This window comes from Oncorhynchus nerka, linkage group LG15 (assembly GCF_034236695.1).
Source record: "Oncorhynchus nerka isolate Pitt River linkage group LG15, Oner_Uvic_2.0, whole genome shotgun sequence".
NCBI lineage: Eukaryota > Metazoa > Chordata > Actinopteri > Salmoniformes > Salmonidae > Oncorhynchus > Oncorhynchus nerka.
The window spans coordinates 60,358,733-60,371,649 of NC_088410.1; the positions used below are offsets into that span (position 1 = coordinate 60,358,733).

Below are 12,917 nucleotides of genomic sequence, written 5' to 3' on the forward strand. Positions count from 1 at the left end.
AATTTGCTTAACAAGTCATATTATAAATTGCACAGACTCATTCTGTGGGCCAAAATTCTGTTTAACATGATTTTTGAATGACTACCTCATCTCTGTACCCCACACATACAATTATCTGTAAGGTCCCTCAGTCGAGCAGTGAATTTCAAACTCAGATGCAACCACAAAGACCAGGGAGGTTTTCCAATGCCTCACAAAAGAAGGTAAGTGGGTAAAAAATAAAATAAGCAGACATTGAATATCCCTTTGAGCATCATGAAGTTATTAATTACACTTGGATGGTTTATCAATACACCCAGTCACTACACAGATATAGGCATCCTTCCTAACGCTTAGGGATTTCACCATGAGGCCAATGGTGACATTAAAACAGTTAGAGTTTAGTGGTTGTGATTGGAGAAAACTGAGGATGGACCAAGGACATTGTAGTTACTCCACAATACTAATCTAAATGACCGAGGTGAAAAGAAGGAGGCCAAAAATAATAAAAAGTATTCAAAAACATCCTGTTTGCAACAAGGCACTAAAGTAAAACTGCCAAAAATGTGGCAAAGAAGTTAAGTACTGAATACAAAGTGTTATGTTTGGGGCAAATACAACACATCACTGAGAACCACGCTTCATATTTTCAAGCATGGGGGTGGCTGTTTCATGTTATGGGTATGCATGTACTTGTCATTGGCAAGGACTAGGGAGTTTTTTAGGTTAAAAAGAAACTAAATAGAGCTAAGCACAACAAAATCCTAGAGGAAAACCTGGTTGTCTAATTTCCAACAGATACTGGGAGACAAATTCACCTTTCAACAGGACAACAACACAAGGCCAAATATACAGTGCATTCGGAAAGTATTCAGACCCCTTGACTTTTTCCACATTTTGTTACGTTACAGCCTTATTCTAAAATAGATTAAATATATTTTTTTCCTCATCAATCTACACACAATACCCCATAATGACAAAGCAAATTTTTTTATTTTTTATTTATTTTTAATTACAGCCTCAAAGTCTTCTTGGGTATGACACTACAGGCTTGGCACACATGTATTTGGGGAGTTTCTACCATTCTTCTCTGCAGATCCTCTCAAACTCTGTCAGGTTGGATGGGGAGTGTTGCTGAACAGCTATTTTCAGGTCTCTCCAAAGATGTTTGATCGGGTTCAAGTCCGGGCTCTGGCTGGGCCACTCAAGGACATTCAAAGACTTGTTCCGTAGCCACTCCTTCATTCTCTTGGCTGTGAGCTTAGGGTCATTGTCCTGTTGGAAGGTAAACTTTAGCCCCAGTCTAGAGGCCTGAGCGCTCTGGTGCAGGTTTTCATCAAGGATCTCTGTACTTTGTTCCGTTCATCTTTGCCTCAATCCTGTCTAGTCTCCCAGTCCCTGCCGCTGAAAAACATCCCCGTAGCATGATGCTGCCACCACCATGCTTCACCGTAGGGATGGTGCCAGGTTTCCTCCAGACGTGACACTTGGCATTCAGGCCAAAGAGTTCAATCTTCGTTTCATCAGACCATGGAATCTTGTTTTTCATGGTCTGAGAGTCTTTAAGCAGGCAGTCTTGTGTGTTTTACTGAGGAGTGGCTTCCGTCTGGCCACTCTACTATAAAGGCCTGATTGGTGGAGTGCTGCAGAGATGGTTGTCTATCTGGAAGTTTCTCCCATTTCCACAGAGGAACTCTGGAGCTCTGTCAATGACCATCGGGTTCTTGGTTATCTCCCTGACCAAGGCCCTTCTCCCCCAATTGTTCATTTTATTCGGTCGACCAGCTCTAGGAAGAATCTTGGTGGTTTCTTCCGTTTAAGAATGACGGCCACTGTGTTCTTGGGAACCTTCAATGATGGAGACATTATTTGGTACCCTTCCCCTGATCTGTACCTCGATACAATCCTGTCTCGGAGCTCTCCAGACAATTCCTTGACCCCATGGCTTGTTTTTTTTTCAAGTTGTAGAAACATCTCAAGGATGATCAATGGAAACAGGATGCACCTGAGCTCAATTTCGAGTGTCATAGCAAGGGTCTGGGGATCTGAATACTTTCCGAATGCACTGTACACTGGAGTTCTTACCGAGATGACAATGACTTGAAAATGGACGTCTAGCAATGATCATCAACCAACAGATATTTAAGAATTTTAATGTTTAAGGTTTGTACAATCCAAGTGTGCAAAGCTCATAGAGACTTACACAGAAAGGCTCAACTGTAATTGCTGCCAAAGGTGATTCTAACATGTATTGACTCGGGGGTGTGAATACTAATGTAAATTAGATATTTCTGGATTTCATTTTAAATACATTTGCGAAAATGTCTAAAAACATGTTTGCACTTTGTCATTGCGGGGTATTATGTGTAGTTGGGTGAGATTGTATATATTGTTTTCTCCTCCATTTTGAATTCATGCTGTAACATAACTAAATGTGGAATAAGTCAAGGGATATGACAACTTTCTGAAGGCAGTGTATATTGTTTCATTCTGAGTGATATTTGAGTTTGGATATTGTAACAGCCGTGTGAATGGCTGGCTATAAGCTGCTGTGTTTTGGCATGTTCCAACTCAATCCTTTGGCAAGGAGGACTGACACAGACCTTTTTGTAGGCCTCCACACAAATGCTAATGTCTACAGCAATAAATGTAAAAAACTGCCTCCGTATTGCACAACCTGTTGCAATCAGTTTCCTTCATGATCCGAGTCCTCAGAACTACCAGAAACAATAACTGGAGGCTGTCCTAAAGACTGTCCCTCATCCACTTCTTTGCTGGCAGGTGTACTAGCACACAACCTTCCACACAAAAACCTTCAGAAACCCCTTTTACTTGAAATCAAACGGTAATGGATCTTTGAGCGTTTTCATTGCCCAATAAGAAGCCTGACTCTAGATGCTGAGGTTTGCTACTTCCCTCTGGGCAGTTGGTTTGTTGTTAGACTATCTATCTCCCCTGAGAGGGAGTATCTGGCTGTAGTTAAATAAACACCCGGCTCTGCTGTATCCAGAATCAAATCCTCTGGAATGTCTACACTGTCTCAGAGTTGGTGAGCAAACCCTTCTGCTTCGGAAACCCTGTCATCATCTGGCATGCTAATGACGTTAACTCCAGCCAAGTGGATCTGTTCAGTAGCGATCACCACTGTCTGTCTTTGGCATCCATGATTCCCTGGGCCATGGGATACGCTCTGTCTGTCTCAGCCTCTCCGTACTGATGAGGGAGTGTGTTGTGTTATGTTTTTAAATGAATTGGTCACTGAAGTCAAGTGCACCTGGACTGAACCTTGAGACCGACAGAACAAGAGACGCAACATATATTCCATCACTTTCACAACTTTTTCACAACGTTGTTTTTCCCAGGCTTTGGTATAATAAGTTGTCGAGTTCGCTCTACTTGCCTAGTTAGCCGACCGTTCTCGACAGCAGTCGTGTGAGTGAAAACAAACTCTTACCTCAGCCTTCATGGAGCCAAGAACACTGAAACGTCAAACTTGCATAGCTAGGGGTAAACCTAATCCTCCTGCTGCTACCAACGTGACGCCTCCCCTCTTCCCTCCCTCCTTTCCTTCCCTCCTGTCTCAGTCTCTCATTACCAGTCTCTGGTGCTAGTTAAGGGTAGCAGTTCCTGCCTGTCAGCCAGTGTGTTTGGGTTGCGTTCTTCTTCCCAGTCTTCCTCTGCATTCCTGTCTTCGTCCTTCCGGGGTGTGTATGTGCTAGTCTTTTATCGCCTCAGGTATGTCGTTTCCACATATGTGAGTCTCAAGGTTTTCTTTTTATTTCTCACCTTTTTGTCGGCATCAGTTTTCAGCGCATAATGCTTCAATCATCTTATCAGTTGCTTGGTTCAGTGTGGCAGTGTATTGTTGACTTCTTCAAGTTGAGGTGTATATCGTTCACAGTTCATTTATGGATGTGCTTTTGTTTGTTTTTCCTGTTTTCAATGTTCTGACTGAAGCAGAGTCTATTTAAGACAGTAGGGTAAGTATTATTAGTGAAGAAGGGGGGATTGCATTGCACACAGTTTCACACACTTGTGAAATCGAGGGCATCGATTTAAGATCTTGAGAGAAGTGTCGGGACATGGTTGTGTAACAGTGGAGGTGGTTTACAGAGTGGGTGTGGATGATGTCGTCTTCCTCAAGTTCTCTTCAATGCCCACAAACTGTCTGGGAGGCTAATTGGCTCGCCGTTTTGTTACCTCGGATATAATGGCTGCATTTAGAGGGGAGCTGGGGATTGTGTGGTGTTGAATCCCAAATTGGGTCCATGTTTCCAAGGCATTGAACAGACATGATCTAGATGAACCAATCAAAGGTGGAAAGCAACAATTGGTTGGCCGTGAATACAACCTGGGCAGAGAAAGTTCTGGTAGTAGGCTTACTCTTTAGATGAAGGTATACTTAAAATGATTCACAAAATGTTTATAAGTAGTATATAAACTGTTTTATTAATAGTTTGTTTAAAGGGTGCCTGAATGTAAAAGTGTTACCATAAATCCTTAATAAAGTCAACATTTTAATGTTAAGTTACCGAGGCTTTCACGTGTGGCCACTGTTCACTTCACACTCTATCCTTGGCAGTGGAACTCTGGGAGCAGCAGAGTGAGTGAACCAGTGTAAGTGTACTACAGCAGGGTAAATGAGTAACCAAAGGAGTGGTGCTGAGTGGTGACATAGTCCAGATGATTCAGTGAAGTGGATTATTTACTAGTCTGCTGATGTCTGAATGTTATTCCCACCTGGCTGTGTTTGGACACGTTGGGAAAGCGTCTGGACCTCACACGGCCGGGGGTACTTACTGATGACCAGTAGGAGGATGATGATGATGAATGGTCAAAGGTCATAACTCGGCTTTGCAGTTGAGAAAATAAACTTCCACAACAATGAAGTTTGAAACTTCAGTAGATTAGGGGTTCACTGTCCGGCACAACATTGTGGTACATTAGATGATGGGGAGATCTAGGGACAGGATAGCCTACGTTTTAAAATGAAACCTCTCCTTGAGAGATGCAATCAAACAAACAAGCAAATGGGATTTCCCGATGTTGAGTGTTGTCAAACTTGTCAGTGATTTTCTGTTTACAGCAGGTCAACTGTTGGTTTTAAGATTGCCACTTGCTGCATTTGAAAAATGGATCTTACTCTCTATGTTCCTAGATGCTTTGCTGGCGGACTTGGAGTCGACAACCTCCCACATCTCCAAGCGGCCGGTGTTTCTGCCGGACGAGACGCCCTACTCTTTCCCCACGGAGGACCGGCCTCGTCCCCTGTACCCCAACATCCCTCTACTGAGGCCCTGAACGGAACCGCGCTCGACCCCCTAGAATCCACCCGCTCATCCACACAGGTACATACTCATATACACCTTTGTGTATATGTCATACAGTACAGTACATAACCAAAAAGCAGGTGTGGTGCAGGCTTTTGTTCAAGTAAGTTACATACCCGGTTCAACTAATAAAGTATTGGTGAAGACTATGAATGGATGATCAAAAGTCTGTATCCACATGACCCTTTGAGGGTAAAGTTGAACACCGCTGACACACACTCATTTACCACATGACCCATCTGGACCACTCACATACTGCACTTCTAAATGTGTGTCTTAACTCTATTTCTTCAACTGCATTGTTGGTTAAGGGCTTGTATGTAAGCAATACATTTTGATTTGTACCTACCCTTTCTTAGTCCTACAGCAGTAGCTCCCCCCCCTTACCCCAAAGTGAAGACGACCACGTCTACAGGTAATAATGCTAATAATAACAATACACTTTTGTTTGTGTTGTGTCGCAAGACAAAATGAACATCAGATGTCTGTTACTGATGTTTGTGTCTCTGTTGGTTTCTGCAGCTTCCCCAACAAGCAAAAGAGTGCAGAGGCTGCCATGAGCTCCTTCCTGGGCAGCAACTTGTCGGAGTTGGACCGGCTGCTTCTGGAGCTCAACGCTGTGCAACACAACACTCCCTCCTTCCCGACTGAGGGTACGCTATACCATTATGTCTGCAACCCAAATGGCACCCTATTTCCTAAGTAGTGCACTGCTTTTGACCAGGGCTCACGGGTCCAAAACTCTTTTTGGTACATAAAGCATTTAGCAGGCACTTCGTCTTTGTTGTTGAAACTAAGGGAATACTGTATGTAAAGATGTATATTTCTCCATCTCTGTTGCAGAGGAGACAGCCCCGCCCCTCCCCTCTAGCAGCACCACCCACTATGTGCAGGAGAACGGGGTTTCAGGGGCCGGCAAGGTGCCTCCCCCCACCATGGAGAAGCCCAAGCGCAGCGTGGCCACCAGGGTCATTGAAGACGTGCGCCCCAGCGTTGAGAGCCTTCTGGACGAGCTAGAAAGTGCTGTGCCCTCCCCCATGTAAGGATTAAGGCGTCCTCGTGCTTCCCAGTTTGAGCATATACAGTGGGGCAAAAAAGTATTTAGTCAGCCACCAATTGTGCAACTTCTCCCACTTAAAAAGATGAGAGAGGCCTGTAATTTTCATCATAGATACACTTCAACTATGACAGACAAAATGAGCAAAAAAATCCAGAAAATCACATTGTATGATTTTTTTATGAATTTATTTGCAAATTATGGTGGAAAATGACACTGCACCTCAAGTTCCGGAAGACCGTTTCATCTTACACACTGATTGTACTATTCTCCTGTGTGTTTCTCATGTTTGACTGTGGTCATTTATGGCCTAATGTTTGTTGTTTTTATTTGATTAATTAAGTTTTTATCATTTCACTTGAGAAATACTGCACCAACCTCAGATGTAAAATTGCACGACTAAGATCTCCTTGACAAAAAGGTCAAAATTATTATTTGAGTTATGTTAGATTAATTATTTTGTGGAAGTATATACTGGCTGCGTCATCACAAGATGGATAAATTGTACAATTGCCGCGATTTTCAAGAGAAGGTATTTTAGGGGAATATGCGAGCATACTTGTTCGGTTCGACTAGGTGCCAGCCGAACCGAAACATGCGGAAGGCTTTAGAGCTGGTCAAAAACGTTCCTATCCCCAGAAATGAGGGACAATTGACAGCAAAGCAGTGACACTGCACCTTATGTTCCGGAAGACCGTTTCATCTTACACACTGATTGTACTATTCTCCTGTGTGTTTCTCATGTTTGACTGTGGTCATTTATGGCCTAATGTTTGTTGTTTTTATTTGATTTCTAGTCCCATCCCCTTGGTGGAGTTTACGGAGGGGGAGGAGGAGACACCCTCCCAGCTGCAGGCCAGAATCTCTGCCTCCTCCGCCACGCGGGAGCTCGACGAGCTCATGGCCTCGCTGTCCGACTTCAAAGTCCAGAGCAATGTAAGTTTTACAGAATTTTTTTTTTTTTTACCAGGATGTGTCTATATGTGTATGTATATACAGTACCAGTCAAAAGTTTGGACACACCTACTCATTCAAAGGTTTTTCTTTATTTTACTATTTTCTACAAAATAACACACATGGAATCATGTAGTAACCAAAAAAGTGTTAAACGAATCAAAATAGATTTTAGATTCTTCAAAGTAGCCACCCTTTGCCTTGATGACAGCTTTGCACACTCTTGTCATTCTCTCAACCAGCTTCACCTGGAATGCTTTTCCAACAGTCTTAAAGGAGTTCCCACATGTGCTGAGCACTTGTTGGCTACTCTGCGTCTCACAAAGACATGGCGGTTGGATCCAAAAATCTCAGACTCATCAGACCAAAATACAGATTTCCACCGGTCTAATGTACATTGCTCCTTTTTCTTGGCCCAAGCAAGTCTCTTCTTATTATTGGTGTCCTTTAGTAGTGGTTTCTTAGCAGGAATTTGACCATGAAGGCCTCATTTCACCATGAAGGTCTCCTCTGAACAGTTGATGTTGAGATGTGTCTGTTACTTGAACTCTGTGAAGCATTTATTTGGGCCGCAATTTCAAATCAAATCAAAGTTTATTTGTCACGTGCGCCGAATACCTTACAGTGAAATGCTTACTTACAGGCTCTAGCCAATAGTGCAAAGATGTTAGGGGAACAATAGGTAAGTAAAGAAATAAAACAACAGTAAAAAGACAGGCTATAGTAGCGAGGCTATAAAAGTAGCGAGGCTACATACAGACACCGGTTAGTCAGGCTGATTGAGGTAGTATGTAGATATGGTGAAAGTGACTATGCATATATGATGAACAGAGAGTAGCAGTAGCGTAAAATAGGGGTTGGCAGGTGGTGGGTGGCAGGACACAATGCAGATAGCCTGGTTAGCCAATGTGCGGGAGCAATGGTTGGTCGGCCCAATTGAGGTAATATGTACATGAATGTATCGTTAAAGTGACTATGCATATATGATAAACAGAGAATATCAGCAGCGTAAAAAGAGGGGGCACACAATGCAAATAGTCCGGATAGCCATTTGATTACCTGTTCGGGAGTCTTATGGCTTGGGGGTAAAAACCGTTGAGAAGCCTTTTTGTCCTACACTTGGCACTCCGGTACCACTTGCCATGCGGTAGTAGAGAGAACAGTCTATGACTGGGGTGGCTCGGGTCTTTGACCATTTTTAGGGCCTTCCTCTGATACCGCCTGGTGTAGAGGTCCTGGATGGCAGGCAGCTTATCCCCAGTGATGTACTGGGCCGTACGCACTACCCTCTGTAGTGCCTTGCGGTCAGAGGCCGAGCAATTTCCCGTACCAGGCAGTGATGCAACCAGTCAGGGTGCTCTCGATGGTGCAGCTGTAGAACCTTTTGAGGATTTGAGGACCCATGCCAAATCTTTTCAGTTTCCTGAGGGGGAATAGGCTTTGTCGTGCCCTCTGCACTACTGTCTTGGTGTGTTTGGACCATTCTAGTTTGTTGTTGATATGGACACCAAAGAACTTGAAGCTCTCAACCTTCTCCACTACAGCCCCGTCGATGAGAATGGTGGCGTGCTCAGTCCTTCTTTTCCTGCAGTCCACAATCATCTCCTTAGTCTTGGTTATGTTGAGGGATAGGTTGTTATTTTGGCACCACCCGGCCAGGTCTCTGACCTCCTCCCTATAAGCTGTCTCGTCGTTGTCGGTGATCAGGCCTACCACTGTTGTGTCGTCTACAAACTTAATGATGGTGTTGGAGTCGTGCTTGGCCATGCAGTTGTGGGTAAACAGAGAGTACAGGATGGGACTGAGCACGCACCCCTGTGGAGCTCCATTGTTGAGGATTAGCGTGGCAGATGTGTTACTACCTACCCTCACCACCTGGGGTCGGCCCGTCAGGAAGTCCAGGATCCAGTTGGAGGGAGGTGTTTAGTCCCATGATCATTAGCTTAGTGGTGAGCTTTGAGGGTACTATGGTGTTGAATGCTGAGCTGTAGTCAATGAGTAGCATTCTCACATAAGTGTTTATTTTGTCCAGGTGGGAAAGGGCAGTGTGGAGTGCAATAGAGATTGCATCATCTGTGGATCTATTTGGGCGGTATGCAAATTGGAGTGGGTCTAGGGTTTCTGGGATAATGGTGTTGATGTGAGCCATTACCAACCTTTCAAAGCACTTCATGGCTACAGACGTGAGTGCCAAGGGTCTGTAGTCATTTAGGCAGGTTACCTTTGTGTTCTTGGGCACAGGGACTATGGTGGACTGCTTGAAACATGTTGGTATTACAGACTCAATCAGGGACATGTAGAAAATGTCAGTGATCATACCTTGGTCAGCACATGCCCAGAGCACACGTCCTGATAATCTGTCTGGCCCCGCAGGCTTGTGTACGTTGACCTGTTTAAAGGTCTTACTCACGTTGGCTATGGAGAGAGTGATCACACAGTCGTCCGGAACAGCTGATGCTCACATGCATGCCTCAGTGTTGCTTGCCTCGAAGCGAGCATAGAAGTTATTTAGCTCATATAGTAGGCTCGTGTCACTGGGCAGCTCTGGGCTGTGCTTCCCTTTTGTAGTCTGTAATAGTTTGCAAGTCCTGCCACATCCGACGAGAATCAGAGCCGGTGTGGTACGATTCGATCTTAGTCCCATATTGACACTTTGCCTGTTTGATGGTTCGTGATCATACCTCGTCTAATTTATTGTCCAATGATTGCACATTGGTGAGTAGTATTGACGGTAACGGTAGCTTTCCCACTCTCCTTCTCCGGGTCCTGACCAGGCATCCGGCTCATTGTGCTCTGTCACTGCGTCGCTTCCTCTTGCAAATAACGGGGATGTCGGCCATGTGGGGTGTTTGGAGAATGTCTTGTGCGTCGTCCTTGTTGTAGAAAAGATTGTTGTCTAATCCGAGGTGAGTGATCGCTGTCCTGATATCCAGAAGCTATTTTTTGCCGTAAGATACGGTTGCAGAAACATTATGTACAAAATAAGTTACAAATAACGCAAAAAACCCCACATAATAGCACAATTGGTTTTGCGCCCGTAAAACTGCTGCCATTTCTTCTGGCTGGTAACTTATCTTCTACAGCAGAAGTAATTATGGGTCTTCCTTTCCTGAGACAGTCCTCATGAGGGCCAGTTTCATCATAGCGCTTGATGGTTTTTACGACTGCACTTGAAGAAACTTTCAAAGTATTGACATTTTCCGGATTGACTGACCTTCATTTCTTAAACTGAGGATGGACTGTCATTTTTATTTTCTTACTTGAGCTGTTTTGTCATAATATGGACTTTTACCAAATAGGGCTATCTTCTGTATACCACCCCTACCTTGTCACAACATAACTGATTGGCTCACACGCATTAAGCAGGAAGGAAATTCCACCGATTAACATTTAACAAGGCACACCTGTTAATTGAAATGCATTCCAGGTGACTACCTCATGAAGCTGGTTGAGAGAATGCCAAGAGTGTGCAAAGCTGTCATAAAGGCAAAAGGGTGGCTACTTTGAAGAATATATAATATATTTTTATTTGTTGTATCACTTTTGTGGTTATTACATGATTCCATATGTGTTAATACATAGTTTTGTTGTCTTCACTATGATTCTATAATGTGGAAAATAGTAAAAAAAATAAAGAAAAACCCTTGAATGAGTAGGTGTGTTCAAACTTTTGACTGGTACTGTATGTGCGTATGTACAGTACTAGTCAAAAGTTTGGACACCTACTCATTCAAGGGTGTAGAGATGGATAGAAAGAGAGGTAGGCAGATGCAGATGGGTGAAGGGACATACTGTAGGGTGAAATGTGCAGTCAAATGAATGGTGCATATGTTTTTAAAAGGTTGGTTGTATTTTGATTTTTAGCATGGATGTGGGGGTTCTTCACACAGGTAGATTGCTGTAGTGTTGCTGTGGTCTAGACTCTAATGTACATTCGATCAGGCATTTCCTACCATTTACCTTATTGATACAACAATTTATTTACACTGATGCAATGAGTGTGGAATGTGAATGATTTGTATATCCATCACAGTGATATATATATATATATATATATATATATATAATTCCAATTTTCACACAGCTTTATTGAGGAAGTTGTCATGGTTCATTTGCCATGGTGCATGTCTGCCGCTGTGGCAACTTCCCTTTTCTACCTCTCCTGAAACCATTTCCCCTTTTTTTTCTCCCTGTCTTCTATTATTGTTTCTGTGCTGCCCGTCCTCCAGTCTGGTTCTCAGTTGTCTGTCAATATGAATACCCTCCTGATCAGTCAAGGATCAGAACCCTCCTCCTTGGAGACGAAGTCACCTGCTTCCCCAGTAGTTGTAACCAGAGACCCAACTGGGCCTGGTGATCTGCAGCTGGAGCCCCCCAGTGACACGTCCCCCTCCTGTAACCCTGTTCCTTTAGACCTCCACATAGATGAAGATGCCTGCTCTGGCCCGCCCTCCTCCACCCCCCTCTCAGCTGCTTCAGCCTCCTCCATTTTGTTGGCCTCGTCCCAGAGCCTCCAGTACACCCAGATTCACACACAGCTGGGAGGAGTAACTGATCCCAGCGTGAGAACTACGCTGACCTCCCACATGGAGTCCCTCACTGTGGTCTCTAACACCACAAGTCCTGCAGTGGATAATAAGACCACCAAGACGCCTAGTCCAGTAACTGTTGCCAAGACCCCTAGTCTGGTACCTTTTGCCAAGACCCTTAGTCCCATGACTCTTGTCAAGACCCATAGTCCTATAACTGCTGCCAAGACTCTTGGTCCAGTTATGGTTGCTAAGAGCCCCAGTCCTGTTCCGATTCCTAAAAGCCTCAGTCCTCTTCCAGTTGCCAAGAGCCCCCGTCCAGTTCTGGTTGCTAAGAGCCCTGTTTTTGTTAGTGTTGCTAAGAGTCCCACTCCTAAAACAATCACCCTTCCTCAGTCACCCTCCATTGAGCCATCTTCCTCACTGAAGGAGAAGCATCCAGAAACACCTGCTGCTCAGCTAGCAGAGCCCCCTGCTGCATGTCCTGACTTGGGGATAACATGGCCATGTCGGGAGCCCTTGCTGGAGGACACCCTTGACAGATTGCTGTCCTTCGACTTTACCCTGCCAGAGGGAGAAGTGAAGCATGCCAAGGAGACCCATCAGGACAAAGAGGAGCTTTATTCCATGGCAAGAGACAAGGAAAGGACTTGGGAGGACAAGGAAAGTATTAACCCAAAGCACAGCACGTCCCTGGACGGGCGCGAGGGGACGATGACCCCCATTAACAAGGCCAGCTGGATGGATGACTGTTTGACCCCCTCGACGTGTCCAGGAACCCCCGAGACCACCCTGGACCTGCCCCTGAACCAGCCTTCGGCCGTGGAGAGGCTGTCCACCTCGGGCCAAGTACGATGCTCCCTCCCAACAGACCACCCACCCGCAACAACGCTCTCCCAAAATAAGCTGGCACGTGAGATTAAAGGCTCTAAGACACCGTATGGTTTATCTTTTATTAGGCCAAGTTTTAGGCCAAATCCCCACTTTGACACATTTCATCGTTCCCATGTATCCTGGCACTGGTGGTGTCACACACTAATACGTGTAACGGAGCCAGTAACATACAGA

The 12,917-nt window shown here is 44.6% G+C and overlaps 1 pseudogene; it reads left to right on the forward strand.

The window, feature by feature from the left end:
• Window positions 1–12,917, forward strand: part of LOC115143005 (paxillin-like) — a 47,311-nt pseudogene that overhangs the window by 17,485 nt on the left and 16,909 nt on the right.